Raw genomic sequence first — 16934 nt, forward strand, 5'->3', positions numbered from 1 at the left:
TAGATTCAATGGCTTTGCCCGAATGCTTGTGTAAAATGATATTAATCAACATTGATTCTCACTGAACCACAGAAAGCACTGAAACGCTCGGGATTCAGTGACAGATTCCATCATACTGTCAGAGTTACTGCCATTAATCTCGGAACTTTCACCCTCTGAGTCCATAGCGGGATAAGAGAGCGATCCCCAAACAGATCGTATATCTGCTGCATGTCAATAGATTTCTAGATTTACTGCTGGCTGAATTGGTAACACATTATTTGTTCTGACATTAATCATTCTGAATGATAATGCTGATAACTCCTTTCAGCCCCTCCAACGTATCAATATTTACAAGGGAGCCCCTGGAATGTCAGTGAGACAAGGACAAGAACATCAAAGATGGTCCTGGAAGTTGGATGTACATTGTCTACTTAAGACCCTGGGTATCAATTGGCCTTGCAATAACACGAACAACGAAGGGTTGGACAGGACTGATCAGAGATGGATACAGGACACTGCAACAGAGAGACAATGGAGACTGGTGGGTGACTCATTTCAGCTCCTGGACATCTCCCAGTAACTCAAGCACTGAGCAGGTACAAAACAGAAATCAATAGGTTTCTGGGGACTAAAGACATTAAGGGATATTGAGATAGTGCAGGAAAGTGTCACTGAGGAGATAATTATCCATCCCAATGGCCTGAATGGCCAAGTCCTGTTGCTATGTTCTACCACAACTCTCTGGGGTAGAAAATTCCCAAGATTCCCCACCTACTAAGTGAAGATCTGGTGGCTCAGTGGACAGCACTGCTGCCTCACAGTAATGGGGGCCAGAGTTTGATCCCAGACTCGGGTGACTGTGTGGAGTTTTGACATTCTCCCAGTACCCATGTGATTTCTGCCAGGTGCTCTGGTGTCTTCCCACAATCCAAGGATGTGCAGATTAGGGTGGATTGGCCATAGGAAATTACCCATAGTATCCTGGGATGTGCAGAATGATTAATGTAAGAACAAACAATGTTTACCAACTCAGCCAGCAGTAAATCTAGATATATGCAGTGACATATGATCTGTTTGGGGATCTCTCTCTGATCCCATTATGGACTCTAGGGTGACAGTCCCAGGATTAATGGCAGTGTCTCTGACAGTATGATGGAACCTGTCACTGAATTTCTGTGTTTCTGTGCTTCAGTGAGAACCCATGATGCTTAATAGGTTAGCCATGGGAAATACAGGATTACAGGGAGAGTGTAGGGGTCTGGATAGGGCGCTCTGTGATGAGTAAAATGGCCTCCTTCTGCATCTTAAAGATTCTTCCATATAACATTCAATTCGATATGAGAGGAGAAAGTGAGGACTGCAGATGCTGGAGATCAGAGTCCAGTGCGTGCTGCTGGAAAAGCGCAGCAGGTCAGGCAGCATCCAAGGAGCAGGAGAATCGACATTTCGGGCATGAGCCCTTCTTCAGGAATGAGGAGAGTGTGCCAAGCAGGCTGAGATAAAAGGTAGGGAGGAGGGACTTGGAGGAGGGGTGTTGGAAATGCGATAGGTGGAAGGAGGTGGAAGGAGGTCAAGGTGAGGGTGATAGGCAGGAGTGGGGATGGGGGTGGAGTCCCAACCCTCAAACTCAGCACCACCTTCCTAACCTGCAATCTTCTTCCTGACCTCTCCGCCCCCATCCCCTCTCCGGCCTATCACCCTCACCTTGACCTCCTTCCACCTATCGTATTTTCAACACCCCTCCCCCAAGTCCCCCCTCCCTACCTTTTATCTTAGCCTGCTGGACACACTTTCTTCATTCCTGATGAAGGGCTCATGCCCGAAATGTCAATTCTCCTGCTCCTTGGATGCTGCCTGACCTGCTGCGCTTTTCCAGCAACACATTTTCAGCTCTATTCTATATAAGAAACGATGTGGCCTGCAGTGAAAGATGTTGTGATGGATCAGGCCTGGGGATGGAGTCTTGTTGCCCATTGTCCAGTAGCAGACCAGAGGAACAGACTCTCAGGAAGTCTCTTGAAGGTGTCACTAATTCGATGGGGCCCCAATTGCCTGGGATGGGAGAGTGTGGGTTTGGAGTCACTATGGGTCTGTTAACATTTACATGTGTGTCTCCAGGTGGGACCATTGGAACACACCCTGAGTAATGGAGTATTCCAGTTCATGTCTGCTGTGTGAGGTAAGATTGGCTGAGGCATTACAGGTATTATTAGTTGAATGGCTTGTACAGTGAGTTTATTTAATGTAATAGCCCCTAAGGCATAGTATCTGTCAGGGAGTAGTTACACACCATAAAATAAAATCAACAAGCAAATCAATGTGGAGGAAAATCAATGTTTCAGTGTAGAAATCTCCAGACGAGGTTCTGTGATGTCTGTGAGTATATGAGGGCATGGAGAATGAGAAACGTTAATTGGACCCTTTCAGACCTGTCCCACCGTTCAGATTAACACAAACCCTGTCACTCTTTCTTCCCCAGACACTGAGCCCAGTCACCCCTCAGGAATTCTGAACAGGAGGGAATCTCATCACAATAAGGCATAGATGAGGCATCGGCGTTCCCCTGACTGTCCAGGACTCGGGTCGCAGTCTGAGGGGAACGAGTTAGGATGAGATGAACAGAGTTTTCTTCACTCTCAGGACGGTGAGTCTATGGAACTATCCATCTCAGGAAACTGTAGATGTTCAATCACTGAATATGTTCAAGACTCCGACTTTTGTAGGGAACCATGAGATATGTGTGGATTGTGTAGCCAAGTGGGTTTGAGAAAGAAGATCAGCGGTGGTTACGTTAAATAATACAGTACGTTCAAGGAGCTGAAAGCCAGACTCCAGTTGCTGTTCTCTATTTCCTGTCGAGTTCAGAGTCTGCCCCTTTTCTTCTTTGAACATCTCAGCTCATACTGCATTTCGCACATGGTGTTTAAATATTGTCCCATATATATTCTTACCGATACATCTTTCTTTCGGAGCTTCTCAATGCAGCTTTGACAGAAATGTTCAGGATTTACAGTACCCAGAAACTAAAGGATCCGGGTGATTTTTGGGATCCTTTTCCTTTCTGTTTCAAAAGAGAAATCTCTCGGTTGCACAGCATGCAATGATATTCTTGTGTTATCGAAATGTAAAAGGGTAAATGTTATCTAAATCACTGTTCTGGATTCTGGCTCTTTGAAGATCTCTGCTGTGTTTATTTACACGGACATCTACGAAGCAGAGTCATCTCCAGACACAGCCTGTGCTTAAAGTGCCACAGTGCAGAGAGCCTGGGTTATGTGATAACCTCGAGATACTTGACTCATTTGTATGTTGAGCTGCTGAAAGGGATATCACCATAAGGAGCAGAAGTAGGCCATTCAGCCCATCGAGTCTACTCCACCATTCAATGGCTGATCTGATTGTCCTCAATTGTATTTTCCTGCTTTTTCCTCATTACCCTTGACTTCCTTACTCACTAAAAATCTGTCTCAGTTATGAACACTTAACCCAGCCTTGGCAGCCCTCTGTGGTAAAGAATTACCCTGAGTACACAAAGAGATAAAGTCTGCCTTGAGTGATCCCTGACTTGGAGGGGATGCACTCTGGTCCTAGACGCTCCCACAAAGATAAAGAATCTCTCAACATCTTCCACATCAGGTCCACGTAGAATCCTGGATGCTTCCCCTCACAAGCCATCACTACAGTATGATAAGGTAACCATTGCTGATCTCAGCTGTAGCAACTCTCCACAATCTCCAAGTGGTCTAACACTCAACCTCCTCCCTCCACCACCCCTCCCCCCCCCCAACACCCTAGAAATGAGCCCCTTCACCTTGTCGTTCAATGTGTTCTAATCTTTGAGTGGGAGGCTTTTTTTAAATCACTGAGGAGCTCTTTCCCTGACCTGCTAAAGATAGCATCACTCACCCAATAGACAGCACCAAACCAAAACAAGCCCCCTTTTCTGGTAAAACAGCAGCAGCAGAAAGAACAAGTTCAACAAAAACAAAGTGTACAACGTGCAGAATTCCAGACAGAAACATTACCCTCTGTGATTAGCATTCCTGAGAGTTCCACTTCACAGACAATCTCTCACATTTAGATGGTGACTTTGACCTGTGAAAACATCAGCAGACACTCCATGGGCACGTCATTAAATTGTGACACCAATCTACAACCAGAAGACTGGTGACCAGAAATTTGGTCAAAGAGATTTTAAATCCTGATGAAGGGCTTTTGCCTGAAATGTCGATTTTCCTGCTCCTCGGACGCTGCCTGACCGGCTGTGCTTTTCCAGCACCACTCTAATCTAGACTCTGATCACCAGCATCTGGTGACCAGAAGTCTGAACAATTTTAAAGAGCACCTTAAGCTCAAGGCTGAGTTTCAATTGAATTGAACTGGATTAAATTTATTATCACATATCCTCAACTCGGTACACGGTGAAGGTGAGACGATGAAACTTACAGAGTCACCTCAGATACAAAGATACAGAGGCATTATTTCCTTAGTTACAAGGTCTTAGAAAATAGGGAAATAAAAAGTCCAGCATTTCAGAAATCAAAGCTGTTCCAAAAATCGAACGGAATCAAGATCCTTATGGTGGGTGTGGGAAGAATGTTTCCTCTTATCGGTGACTCGGGAACTAGGGGGTAACTGTTGTAATAGAAAGGGTCACCCTTTCAGAACTGAGATGATGTGAAATATACACTTCAATCACGTGACACCCCACTGTTCAAAACTCCAGTGAAGAAATAACCAGTTTTTCTCTGAAGACAACCCACTCATTCCAGCTATCATAAGACTATAAGACATAGGAGTGGGATTAAGGCCATTCAGCCCATCGAGTCCACTCCACCATTCAATCATGGCTGATGGGCATTTCAGTGCCACTTACCACACTCTCCCCGTATCCCTTAATTCCTTGCGAGATTAAGAATTTATCAATCTCTGCCTTGAAGACATTTAACATCCCGGCCTCCACTGCGTTCCGTGTCAATGAATTCCCCAGGCTCAAGCTCCTTTGAACCGTCTCCAACATGGTTACACCCTTCCTTTAATAAGGAGACCAAAATGCAACTGGTTCCATTAGACAAGAAAGCTGTTGCCTTTACCATCACCATCACCATCAGTCACCAGACCACCGTGTTGACTGTGGGAACTTGATGCGCATGACACAGATTAGATTCCCTACAGTGTGGAAACAGGCCCCTCAGCCCAACACCGACCCTCCAAAGAGTAACCCACTTGATGCACCTAACACTATGGACAATTTAGGCCAATTCACCTAACCTGCACATCTTTGGACTGTGGGAGGAAACCGGAGCACCCAGAGGAAACCCACACAGACACGGGGAGAATGCGCAAACTCCACACTGACAGTTACCCGAGGCTGGAATCAACCCTGGGACCCTGGCACTGTGAGGCAGCAGTGCTAACCACTGAGCCACCATGCTCAGTGGTTAACATGGCTATCAATGTTTCCTAATTTACAGTATTGCTTAAAATTTCTTGGATATTAAGTGCTCTGGAACACCCTCCTGCTGTGGAAGCACCATATAAATGCAATGTATTTCCTTTGACAGTTAATGGCTCTTCGAAGTGGGATAGCAAACCATTATTCTGCATCAAACTGGAACAAAAACGGGGCTAAAGGCATTCAATACGCAGCCCCTTCTCCAGGGGGCACTGAGGATATTGCTTGACCAGTGACTCTCAACATGCCAAGTATGAATTATGACAAAAGCTTAAGACTTCATAAATGGAAAACAAAATTCTCATTCCGGTTTTCCACTGGGAAGGGATTAGGAGCCACTCCAGGGGAGTTAGTCTGGCACATTTCTAAGCTTTGCGCCAGCTTCCTGTTTGGGTCTTGGACTGACTTTGACTTGAGTTCTGAACATTGTGCTGACCAGATGCTTAGTGTTTTGTTTGATATTCAGTAACAGATAAGTCCCAAAGGAAGGAAGCTTTCTGGGGCTAATTGATTCGCTTGATCATATCTCGAGTTACACCATTTGATGCTTCGCCCCTCTCTTATCTCCATTCATGTCGCATAAACGTTGATTTTTTTTTGATGATCTGACGGAGGCTGACTGCTCCCTCTCTCACACCGCATGAGTGATCCCGAGCAACCATTCATCTCTGAAGTGCATCATGACTTGCCCTTAGCCACACAGGTAGGGGTATATTTAAATATAGAACATTACAGCGCAGTATAGGCCCTTCAGCCCTCGATGTTGTGCTGACCTGTAAAACCAATCTGAAACCTATCTCACCTACACTATTCCATTCTTGTCCATATGCCTATCCAATGACTATTTAAATGCCCTTAACGTTGGCAAATCGACTACTGTTGTGAACTGCTGTGTACACACACATTTTTCAGGAAAAAGAAACACTTGATCAATCGACCCAAACTCTGGAGTGGTCATTTATGAAGTGGGGAGGGCATTAGTAAGGGCTTTAGTGAGGCCACATCTGGAGTACTGTGCACAGCATTGGTCTTCTTATTTAAGGAAGGGGATAGCTGTATTGGAAGCAGTTCAGAGACAAATAGCTGGAGTGGGTGGGTTGTCTCATGAGGAATGGTCAGACAGATCAGGCTTGTATCTGCTGCAGTTTAGGGTGTAAGATGTGACTTGATTGAAACATATCAGATCCTGAGGGATCCTGAAAAGGGTGCATGTGCAGAGGATGCTTCCTGATAGAAGAATCTAGAGCTAGGGGTTACTGTTGAAAAGTATGGGGTCACTTACTGAAATTGTCTGCTTCTATAGCTCTCCATCTCTCTATTCTCCTTCCTTACGATCCTTCTTAATCTCGTTCTCTTTGACCAATGGCACCAGTTCCAATAACAGACCAGGAACCAAAGCTCTGCTCTTCCCTGCGCCATGGACTTCATTGGATCTCTGGGTTATGACCTTCTTTTCAAACATGCTCATGAAGAGCTGGATCTGTTCTGGACACCCACCCATGGTCAAACCTGACAGTCCGCGGATACAGTGATGAATCCTGTACCCCCACTGTGCAGGGATTACTCACCAGGATTACCCATATTAACAGACTCAATATAGAAGGAGTGTGGTTTGTACCATTTCATCACAAGCTTACCTCCCTTGAGAAACAGAAACCCTAATCAGAGGGAATTTACGCACACTAATTCATTTCAACAGACTGAAGACCAGCTAATTAACCAAGCAATAATCGGTCATCCCTTTTGAAGGTGTGTGTGTTTTCTTTTTAACAAGAAGCTGTATTGAAAAGGTTTCAGCAGCAGTGTTGTGAAATGCCAAACGAGAGAACACATTTGTCATTTCAATCACTGTCTGGTCTGAAATAAACCAAAACAGAAAGTGCTGGAGAAACTCAGCAGTTCTGGCAGCATCTGAGGAGAGAAAAACCGAGTTAACATCTTGGGTCCTGCAACGCTTTATCGATGCCTGGTCTCCCTGTCAGTGAATTGCTCCTGGGCATCTAGTAGATGGTGCACTCTGTGTTAATGTGCTGCTGGAAATTTGACAGTGTCTGAGGAGGTAAGGATAGACCAAAGATCAGTTTTGATGTTGAATGCCCACACTTCGGGAAAGCAGTTCTCATTTCTAAGCCCTTCTCTGACCTATTTCGCCCACACTTGCCAGCTCCCCGTGTCCTTGCTGGGGTTCCACAGAGAAGCCTTCGAACGATCGGTTTGTTTTCCACAGCCCAGCCCTGACCAGAAGAAACAAGACAAGTCCAGTCTGGCTAAACAGCCCATTCTCATCCATCAGCGAAGTCATGGAAGACCTCATCAACAATGAAGGTGTCTGAAATGCTCTGGCCAAGTCTCCTTTAACAGAATCATCCCAACCCAACACCTCAACCATCGAGGAGGACCAGGGGAGTGGATGTTATGAAAACACCATCACGTGCAAGTTGCCCCATTCTGACTTGGAAACGTATCATCATCGCTTTGCTTTTGCTGGGTTGAAATCCTGGAATTCTCTCACACATTGGGATGTTCCTATAGCCTTGAAGTGACTCAAAAACACAGCTCAGTACCACCTCCTGCAGGGCAACGAGGGTATAAGGACCTGATTGAAACACTTCTAGGAGAAAGTGAGGACTGCAGATGCTGGAGATCAGAGCTGAAAAATGCGTTGCTCGAAAAGCGCAGCAGGTCAGGCAGCATCCAAGGAGCAGGAGAATCGACGTTTCAGGCATGAGCCTGAAAGAAGGGTTCATGCCCAAAACGTCGATTCTCCTGTTCTTTGGATGCTGCCTGACCTGCTGCGCTTTTCCAACAACACATTTTTCAGCCCTGACTGAAACACCCACATCTGGTGACAGAATTTTAAAAACCCCCTCCAGTTTGGATCTCAGGATGAGAAATGGCTGAGCCTTTGTTGGAAATTAGGAATTGGAATTTTTCTTCCTTTCACAGTGCAATGGGTGGTGGGAAAAATTAGATTTACCTCAAAGCACAATCATCAGGCTAGAGAGATGCCCACTCAGTCTGGTTCTTTATGCTGCCATGTGGACTGTGGACAGGTTACCCTCACTGCACACCCTCCATTGAGAGGTGGGGACACACCGAACTGGCTGAAGTTTCCCTCAGTCAGAGTTATGTCCACCTAAATTCACCCACCGACAGAAAACCCAGTCACTTTCTGAGTAAATCAGCAAAACTGCACAACTCCCACCAAACAGCTCTTGGTTACTGTTACAATGTGTAGGAAAACAAAAAAAAATCTGAGCAATAGAGTTAGGTTCAATCTGAAGATTCTTTTACTCAAGGACATCCCGTGAGTAAAGCAAATCCGAACCAAAGGAACCACAAATTCCATTGACGGAGAGAATCAAAACAAAGCTTATGGATTAGACATGGGACGCCATCGTCAAGAAATCTCACTCTGAATAAATTCTGACATTTTCAGATCTTGTTTCTGGGGTTAGTTAGCTCTGATGGCTGCTGTGTAAAATGCAAAGTATTGCCAACCCTATTAATTCAGTCTTGTACCCAGCTAAAACCACCACGATGGTCTCATCGGAGGCAGGATAACCCTCAGGTTAAATCACCACCACCTGTCTCTCTCAGTCTCCCACGAGAGAGCGGGACTGTGGCACTTGGCTTGACACCTACATTTTTATTTTAATTTAAACCTCAATTTTAAACACTTGAAGATTAAAGAAATACAATAACTTGAACTTATATATGCAGGTGGAATTTGATAAGGCTGACTCATTCAGCAGCCGATTTTAACATCGGATTCTTTTGTTCATTGGTCTGGCCTCAGTTTGATTGAACCCATCTTGGTCTGCTGGGCATCTGTGACTGTTTTTCCATTTGATCTGTGATTGGGGCTCCTCATTGCTGCCATTCATGCAGATTACATAGCTCAAAGCCTCCGAGAAACTCTCAGTATCATCAGACTGGACAACGACACACAATAAACACCTCCTTTGCACAACATCAGGAGTTTTAAGCTCACATATTTAAATCAAGATCTGTCATGTGAGGACTGTACAGAGAGAGAGAGACAAAAAAGGAGGAAGGACAAAGACATATGGAGAGGGAAATAGTGCAAGTGACAAGGAGAAAGATGTGAGAGACAGAGGCTGGGGAGTGAAACAAAGATGGTTTAAATCCAAGAGAGATTGAGGCAGAGACAGAGAAAGAGTTACAGAGAGTAAAAGTGAGAAAATACAGAGAAAGAAACATGAAACATTGGTGTGTGCACACACACCTTTACACAGAGATACAGACACACATATAGTGGCATGGAAGATGAGACACACACCCAATTAAGTACACACACACACACACACACACACACACACACACATAAAGACTCTCAGAGATGCACACAGAAACCTAGACATACAGATGTCTGCATACAAAGAGTTAAACCCATTTAAACAGTCTCACAGCACAAGTATACTGACATACACACAAACACTATAAATGCAGGCAGGCACAGAGAAACACAAGGCAGACACAGTCAGGCATGCACAGAAACAAAGAGAGCAGTGAGAAGCTCACATTAAATAAAATGGAGACAGACACACAGACATATGTGGGGACAGGAGAGGCCACACAAACAAAGACAGTGAGACCCACACAAAGAGAAAGAGAAAAACACAAAGGAACAAAGCGGGGCGGACACAGGGACTTGTAAATCTATCAGAACACTCACCTTTCTCCTGGCTCCAATGGTAATGCTGACAGCACAGGCCACCCCGGCTCAAGTTAAACCCTCCGTTAACCTCAGTCCCAAAGAGGTCAGAGCTGTGCTTCTGAATTCAAATCCATCCCAGTATTTCTTTGGAATATTACCTCGTCCTCCCCGCTCACTTTTCAGGATTGAATGATAAACGCTGAGAGACACGCCAACTTGTTCCAGACAGGAGTAATTTCAGTGACACAGCTTTTGTGACAGGATGAGATTGTGTGTGTGTGTGAGAGAGAGCTGGTTAAAGGGGAGGGGGAGGTGGCTGGTGGTGGTGAGGGAGCTGGGAATGAGGGGGAGGGGGAAGGAAATGGAATGGAAGCTGTAGCTGATTCTATTGGAGGGCTGTGCTTCCCAGTTCACAGAGCAGAGCGGCTAGCATTCCTCTCTGTGGGTATGAGCTAGGCAACGATCCAGTTTCATTGCCATTGACCTCACTGGAGATCTCCTCCCACTCTAAAAGCACTCCAGTTATCTCCCTCCTTCAAGTCCTCATCCTACCGCAACGCTATTTAAAAATAAACTGTTGCTCTTTAGACAAGAGCAAAAGGGGGACACGAACAGGCAGAGAGAGACTGACGGAGAGAGATACAGATATAGATAGAGAGAAACTTAGCCATAGATAGAGAGCGCAAGACAGAACCATAGATAGAGAGAGAGACAGAGAGAGAGACAAGCAGAAGAACACAAGAACAACACAGACAGACCAATGGACAGAGAGTCATGAGCCAAAACACACAGAGTGACAGAGTTCCTGGTATACACACACACATACACACACACACTCACACACACATACACACTCACACACACATACACACACACACACATATATAGACACACACATATAGACACACACTCACACATACACACACACACACATATAGACACACACACACATACACACACACTCACACACATACACACATACACACACACACACATACATACACACTCACATACACATACACACACACCTATACACACACGCTCACACATACACACACACACACACACACTCACACACATACACACACACTCACACATACATACACATTGACACACTCACCCAGACACACACTCACACACACACATACACACACTCACAGACCCACACACACACTCACTCACACAAACATACACTCACGCAAACATACACACACTCACACACACACACTCACACAGACAGACAGACAGACAGACACACACACACACTCACACAGATATTCAAAGAATTCAAAAGAAACTGCCTCACTCCCAGAGATATTCATAGACAGACTAAGAGACATAGAGAGACAGAAGTAGTTTGGGATTATGGTCAGTGTGGACTAGTTGGACTGAAGGGTGTTTCCATGCTGTATGACTCTAGGAGGGATATGGCCAACTTAGCAATACAGAGACGTGCACAGAGGCAGATACATAAAAGACTGAAGAAGATACAGATAGAGAGGTACACAGAGGCTGAGAAGGACCCACACACAGGATAGGTATACAGGTACAGAGACACAAACACACAGATAGAGAGAGCCACACAGACTTCTCAATGCACAGAGACATAAATGGAGATGTGCAAAAAGAGGCAGGGCCCAGACAGAGAGAGACAGACACAGAGAAAATGTACAATGAGGGAAACACCTTTAGATACTTTCCCAAAATTGGAAGAATGCTGTTAACTGCCTGTAAAATTAATGATACAACAAAAGGATGTTTCCAGGGAAACCTGTCCTCTGACTAGACACACACAGATATGCTATTTTGTGGTGAGCCACGCAGCTGGAAGGTAATAATTTGTCGAGGAGTAACCTGATTACTCACTCGTGAGGGAAGCTTCCTTCGAGACATTGTCGGAGGAATCGGCTGTTTCTCCAGACTCTGTGAACCCAGAGGATGTGACAGAGTCACTGAAGCAGCTACAGGCTGCGAGTTTCAGAAACTGCAAATATTGTGACGATAACGTGAATATTTCCCCTTCACTGGGGATGGAGGGATTGTTTTTTTTTCTCTCTCTCATTTCCCAAGCCCACCCTCAGGCCGATGGTCATTCTCCCAATGATAGGCCAGGCGATGAGCCGCATACACAAGTGACAATCTGAGGAAGGATCATTCAGTTTCTCTCTCCACACATGCTGAGTTTCTCCAGCAATGCACATGGATAGCAGTGAGTTGAGGGATGCGTAGGTTAAATTATTATGTTGTACATTAGGATTAAATCTCGGCACAACATCGTGGGCCAAAGGGCCTGTTCTGTGCTGTACTTTCCTAATTTCTGTCTTTGTTTCACAACTCATCACCTTCCAGACTACAAGTCACGCTCAGTGTTACTCAGCTAGTAGCAAACACAGAACCAAGAGGAGGCCATTCAGCCCTTCCAGCCTGTTCCACCGGTCAATGTGATCATTGTTCACCTCCATCCTAACTCCCTCTACCCGGTTGGCTTCTGTAACCTGAACATCTTTCCTCATCAACAATCCATCAATTTTCAGATTTGCTCATTTCAACCAAAAGCATTTTTCTTGGAGAGGAGAAAGATTCTCACATTTCAACATGACCTGACATTACCTCTGAGTGGCTGACCTTTGTCTGGTTAAGGGGTTTTTTTTGCCTTTTAGCCCTGGACCATCCCATCAATGATTTACCGAGGGACAAAAACAGAAGTTGCTGGAAAAGCTCAGCAGGTCTAGCAGCATCTGTGAAGAGAAATCAGAGTTAATGCTGACCAGACCCGAAACGTTAACTCTGATTTCTCTCCACAGATGCTGCCAGATCTGCTGAGCTTTTCCAGCAACTTCTGTTTCTGTTTCTGATTTACAGCACCCGCAGTTCTTTTGGTTTTTATTTACTGAGGGATCAATTTCACCAGCAGCTGCAATCCAAAAGGCAGCCTGTCAGTGGCAGCACTGAGCCGTTGAATCTGCAGGAATTGGGATTGGGAATGTGGATTGGGAATGGGGATTGGGAATGGGGATTGGGAATGGGGACTGGGAGTGGGATTGAATTTGGGATTCGGAGTGGTTTTGGGAGGGGGATTGAGATTGGGACTGGGAATGGGAGTGGGGAATGGGGAGTGGGATTGGGATTGGGACTGGGACTGGGAGTGGGGAATGGGGAGTGGGAGTGAGAGTGGGAAAGGGGAATGGGGAGTGGGAGTGGGAGTGGGTGTGGGAATGGGGAATGGGAGTGGGAATGGGGTGTGGGGTGTGGGGTGTGGGTTTGGGACTGGGAGTAGGAGTGGGGAGTGGGAGTGGGAGTGGGTGTGGGGAGTGGGAAGTGGGAGTGGGAATGGGGAGTGGGAGTGAGTGTGGGGAGTGGGGAGTGGGAATGGGATTGGAAGAGGGAGGTGGGACTCCAGCAAACCAGGGAAATCTGCCCCTCCCCCAAAACTGCATCATGGCAATCCGCCCCTAGTTGTAGCAGTCAATGTCTGAGCCAGAGGACCACAAATTGAACCCATGGAATGTGAGTCCTTCCTGCACCCTAAAAACCCCGTGTCTCACAGAGGGAGAGCTGCACGGCCTGTGGTGCCATCTTGCACACGAAGTGTTAAAGCTGAAGCTTCATCCACTACAAAGAGACATACACCCAATAAATACTGCGCTACCCAGTGAACGCGGACAATCCCATAGCATTATTTTGGAGTAAAAGCACGATGGGTTCCCTATGTGTCAGATATTTATCCCTCAGCTGATAACAAAACAGTCTCCAGTGAAGCTCAGCACAAACTGGAAGATTAGCACCTCATTTTCTGCTTGGGGACCCTGCAGCTTTCTCGACTTATTATCAAGTTCAACAAGTTTAGGGTTTAAGCACCCTTCCCCAACCTCAACGCACCAGGCCTCTCCCCAGCCCCCCCACACAGACCAGGCCTCTCCCCAACCCCCCACACACCAGGCCTCTCCCCAACCCCCCACACACCAGGCCTCTCCCCAGCCCCCCACACAGACCAGGCCTCTCCCCAACCCCCCACACACCAGGCCTCTCCCCAACCCCCCACACACCAGGCCTCTCCCCAGCCCCCCACACACTAGGCCTCTCCCCAGCCACCCACACACCAGGCCTCTCCCCAACCCCCCACACACCAGGCCTCTCCCCAGCCCCACACACACCAGGCCTCTCCCCAGCCCCACACACACCAGGCCTCTCCCCAGCCCCACACACACCAGGCCTCTCCCCAACCCCCCACACACCAGGCCTCTCTCCAACCCCCCACACACCAGGCCTCTCCCCAGCCCCCTACACACCAGGCCTCTCCCCAAACCCCACACACCAGGCCTCTCCCCAGCCCCCCACACACCAGGCCTCTCCCCAACCCCCCACACACCAGGCCTCTCTCCAACCCCCCACACACCAGGCCTCTCCCCAGCCCCCTACACACCAGGCCTCTCCCCAAACCCCACACACCAGGCCTCTCCCCAGCCCCCCACACACCAGGCCTCTCCCCAGCCCCCTACACACCAGGCCTCTCCCCAAACCCCACACACCAGGCCTCTCCCCAACCCCCCACACACCAGGCCTCTCCCCAACCCCCTACACACCAGGCCTCTCCCCAATCCCCCACACACCAGGCCTCTCCCCATCCCCCACACACCAGGCCTCTCCCCAACCCCCCTACACACCAGGCCTCTCCCCAGCCCCCTACACACCAGGCCTCTCCCCAACCCCCCACACACCAGGCCTCTCCCCAGCCCCCCACATACCAGGCCTCTCCCCAACCCCCCTACACACCAGGCCTCTCCCCAACCCCCACACACCAGGCCTCTCCCCAATGCCCCACACACACCAGGCCTCTCTCCAACCCCCCAGAAACAGACTGCTCCCACACAGTGCCCATTGTCAGTCACTAACAGCCCCATTAGCACCCAAGCATTCCCCCAGACTGACCTTTAACTGCTCCTTAATCTGTCCAACTGGTTTTCTCTTCATTGGGCTCTATCTCCATCTATCGTTTACTCCCCTACCTTATCTTCTGTATTAAAAACATCCTTTTCCCAGCTACCATCAGCTCGAAGGAAGGGTCACTGGACCTGAAATGTTAAATGTGGTTTCTCTCCATAGATAGAACATAGAACATAGAAAAATACAGCGCAGTACAGGCCCTTCAGCCCTCAATGTTGCGCCGATCCAAGCCCACCTAACCTACACTAGCCCACTATCCTCCATATACCTATCCAATGCCCGTTTAAATGCCCATAAAGAGGGAGAGTCCACCACTGTTACTGGCAGGGCATTCCATGAACTCACGACTCGCTGAGTAAAGAATCTACCCCTAACATCTGTCCTATACCTACCACCCCTTAATTTAAAGTTATGCCCCCTCGTAATATCTGACTCCATACATGGAAAAAGGTTCTCATGGTCAACCCTATCTAAACCCCTAATCATCTTGTACACCTCTATCAAGTCACCCCTAAACCTTCTTTTCTCCAAAGAGAACAGCCCCAAGTGCCTCAGCCTTTCCTCATACGATCTTCCTACCATACCAGGCAACATCCTGGTAAACCTCCTCTGCACCCGTTCCAGTGCCTCCACATCCTTCCTATAGTATGGCGACCAAAACTGCACACAATACTCCAGATGCGGCCGCACCAGAGTCTTATACAACTGCAACATGACCTCAGGACTCCAGAACTCAATTCCTCTACCAATAAAAGCCAGTACACCATATGCCTTCTTCACAGCACTATTTACCTGGGTGGCAACTTTCAGAGATCTGTGTACATGGACACCAAGATCCCTCTGCACATCCACACTACCAAGTATCCGACCATTAGCCCAGTACTCCATCTTCTTGTTACTCTTACCAAAGTGAATTACTTCACACTTAGCTACATTGAACTCCATTTGCCACCTTTCTGCCCAGCTCTGCAGCTTATCTATATCCCGCTGTAACCTGCCACATCCTTCCTCACTGTCAACAACTCCACCGATGCTGCCAGACTTGCTGAGATTTTCCAGCAATTTCTGTTTTGTTTTAGATTTCCAGCATCTGCAGTTCCTTCAGGTTTTCACTTTATAAAACCATCTGCCTGGTCATTTATCTCATTGCTGCTTGTGGGATCTTCCTGTGCACAGCTTGGCCACCCTGTTTCCTACATTACAACAACAAGCAATATTGCCTGTAAAGATGTAGTGAAGGCTGCTACACAAATGTAAGTTAGTTTTGTCCTTTCACTGCTGTGGGGGCTGTCCTTATCTGGACACCCTGTTGAAAAATGATCTGCTCTCAGTGCAGGCTGGGAGAGAAAATTCTACCACTGCTCAAAACAAGCTCCTTAAAATAGTAATCTCTGATTAATTATTTACACTAATGCCCTTAAGCATTATTAAAGAATTGGTAGTTTAGTTATCACTTTAAACCCATTTAAAATGATGACAATGTCTCCTTGCAAGAACCCTACAGTGTGGGTGCAGGACATTCAACCCATCAAGTCCACACTGACCCTCTGAAAAGCCAATGCATCTAACCTACATAGACACAAGAAAGATCTGCAAAGTTCATACAGACAGTCACCAGAGGCTGGTATCGAACCTGGGTCCCTGGTGCTACAAGACAGCAGTGCTGCTCATTATATCCCCCTCCAGGACAGGGTTTGGTGCTTGTCGATGACACACAGGGTTCTGAGGCAGGCGCTTGTGTCTCTTGCTGTTCACTCTCAGGGAGCTCACCTGTTGGTAGCTGAGATGAGAAACTTCTGTTGAGTTTTGAGGTCATGTTCGAGGGGATGAATGGCCTAATCCTGTGCCTAAACCACCCTGACAATGAAGGGA

The 16934-nt window shown here is 47.1% G+C and overlaps 1 protein-coding gene across 10 annotated transcripts in view; it reads right to left on the bottom strand.

Annotated features, from left to right (window-relative positions):
* The window catches only part of LOC132829706 (pleckstrin homology-like domain family B member 1), a 377428-nt gene that overhangs the window by 197490 nt on the left and 163004 nt on the right, over positions 1–16934 (bottom strand). The window contains exon 1 of one of the 10 annotated variants that reach the window (XM_060847073.1): positions 10137–10530. The exons of the other annotated variants lie outside the window; for them this stretch is intronic. The gene's annotated coding sequence lies outside the window, so the exon portion shown is untranslated. Of the gene's footprint in view, positions 1–10136; positions 10531–16934 lie in introns of those variants that run through there. 10 annotated transcript variants of the gene reach the window in all.

Source organism: Hemiscyllium ocellatum, chromosome 29 (genome assembly GCF_020745735.1).
Source record: "Hemiscyllium ocellatum isolate sHemOce1 chromosome 29, sHemOce1.pat.X.cur, whole genome shotgun sequence".
Classification (NCBI taxonomy): Eukaryota; Metazoa; Chordata; class Chondrichthyes; order Orectolobiformes; family Hemiscylliidae; genus Hemiscyllium; species Hemiscyllium ocellatum.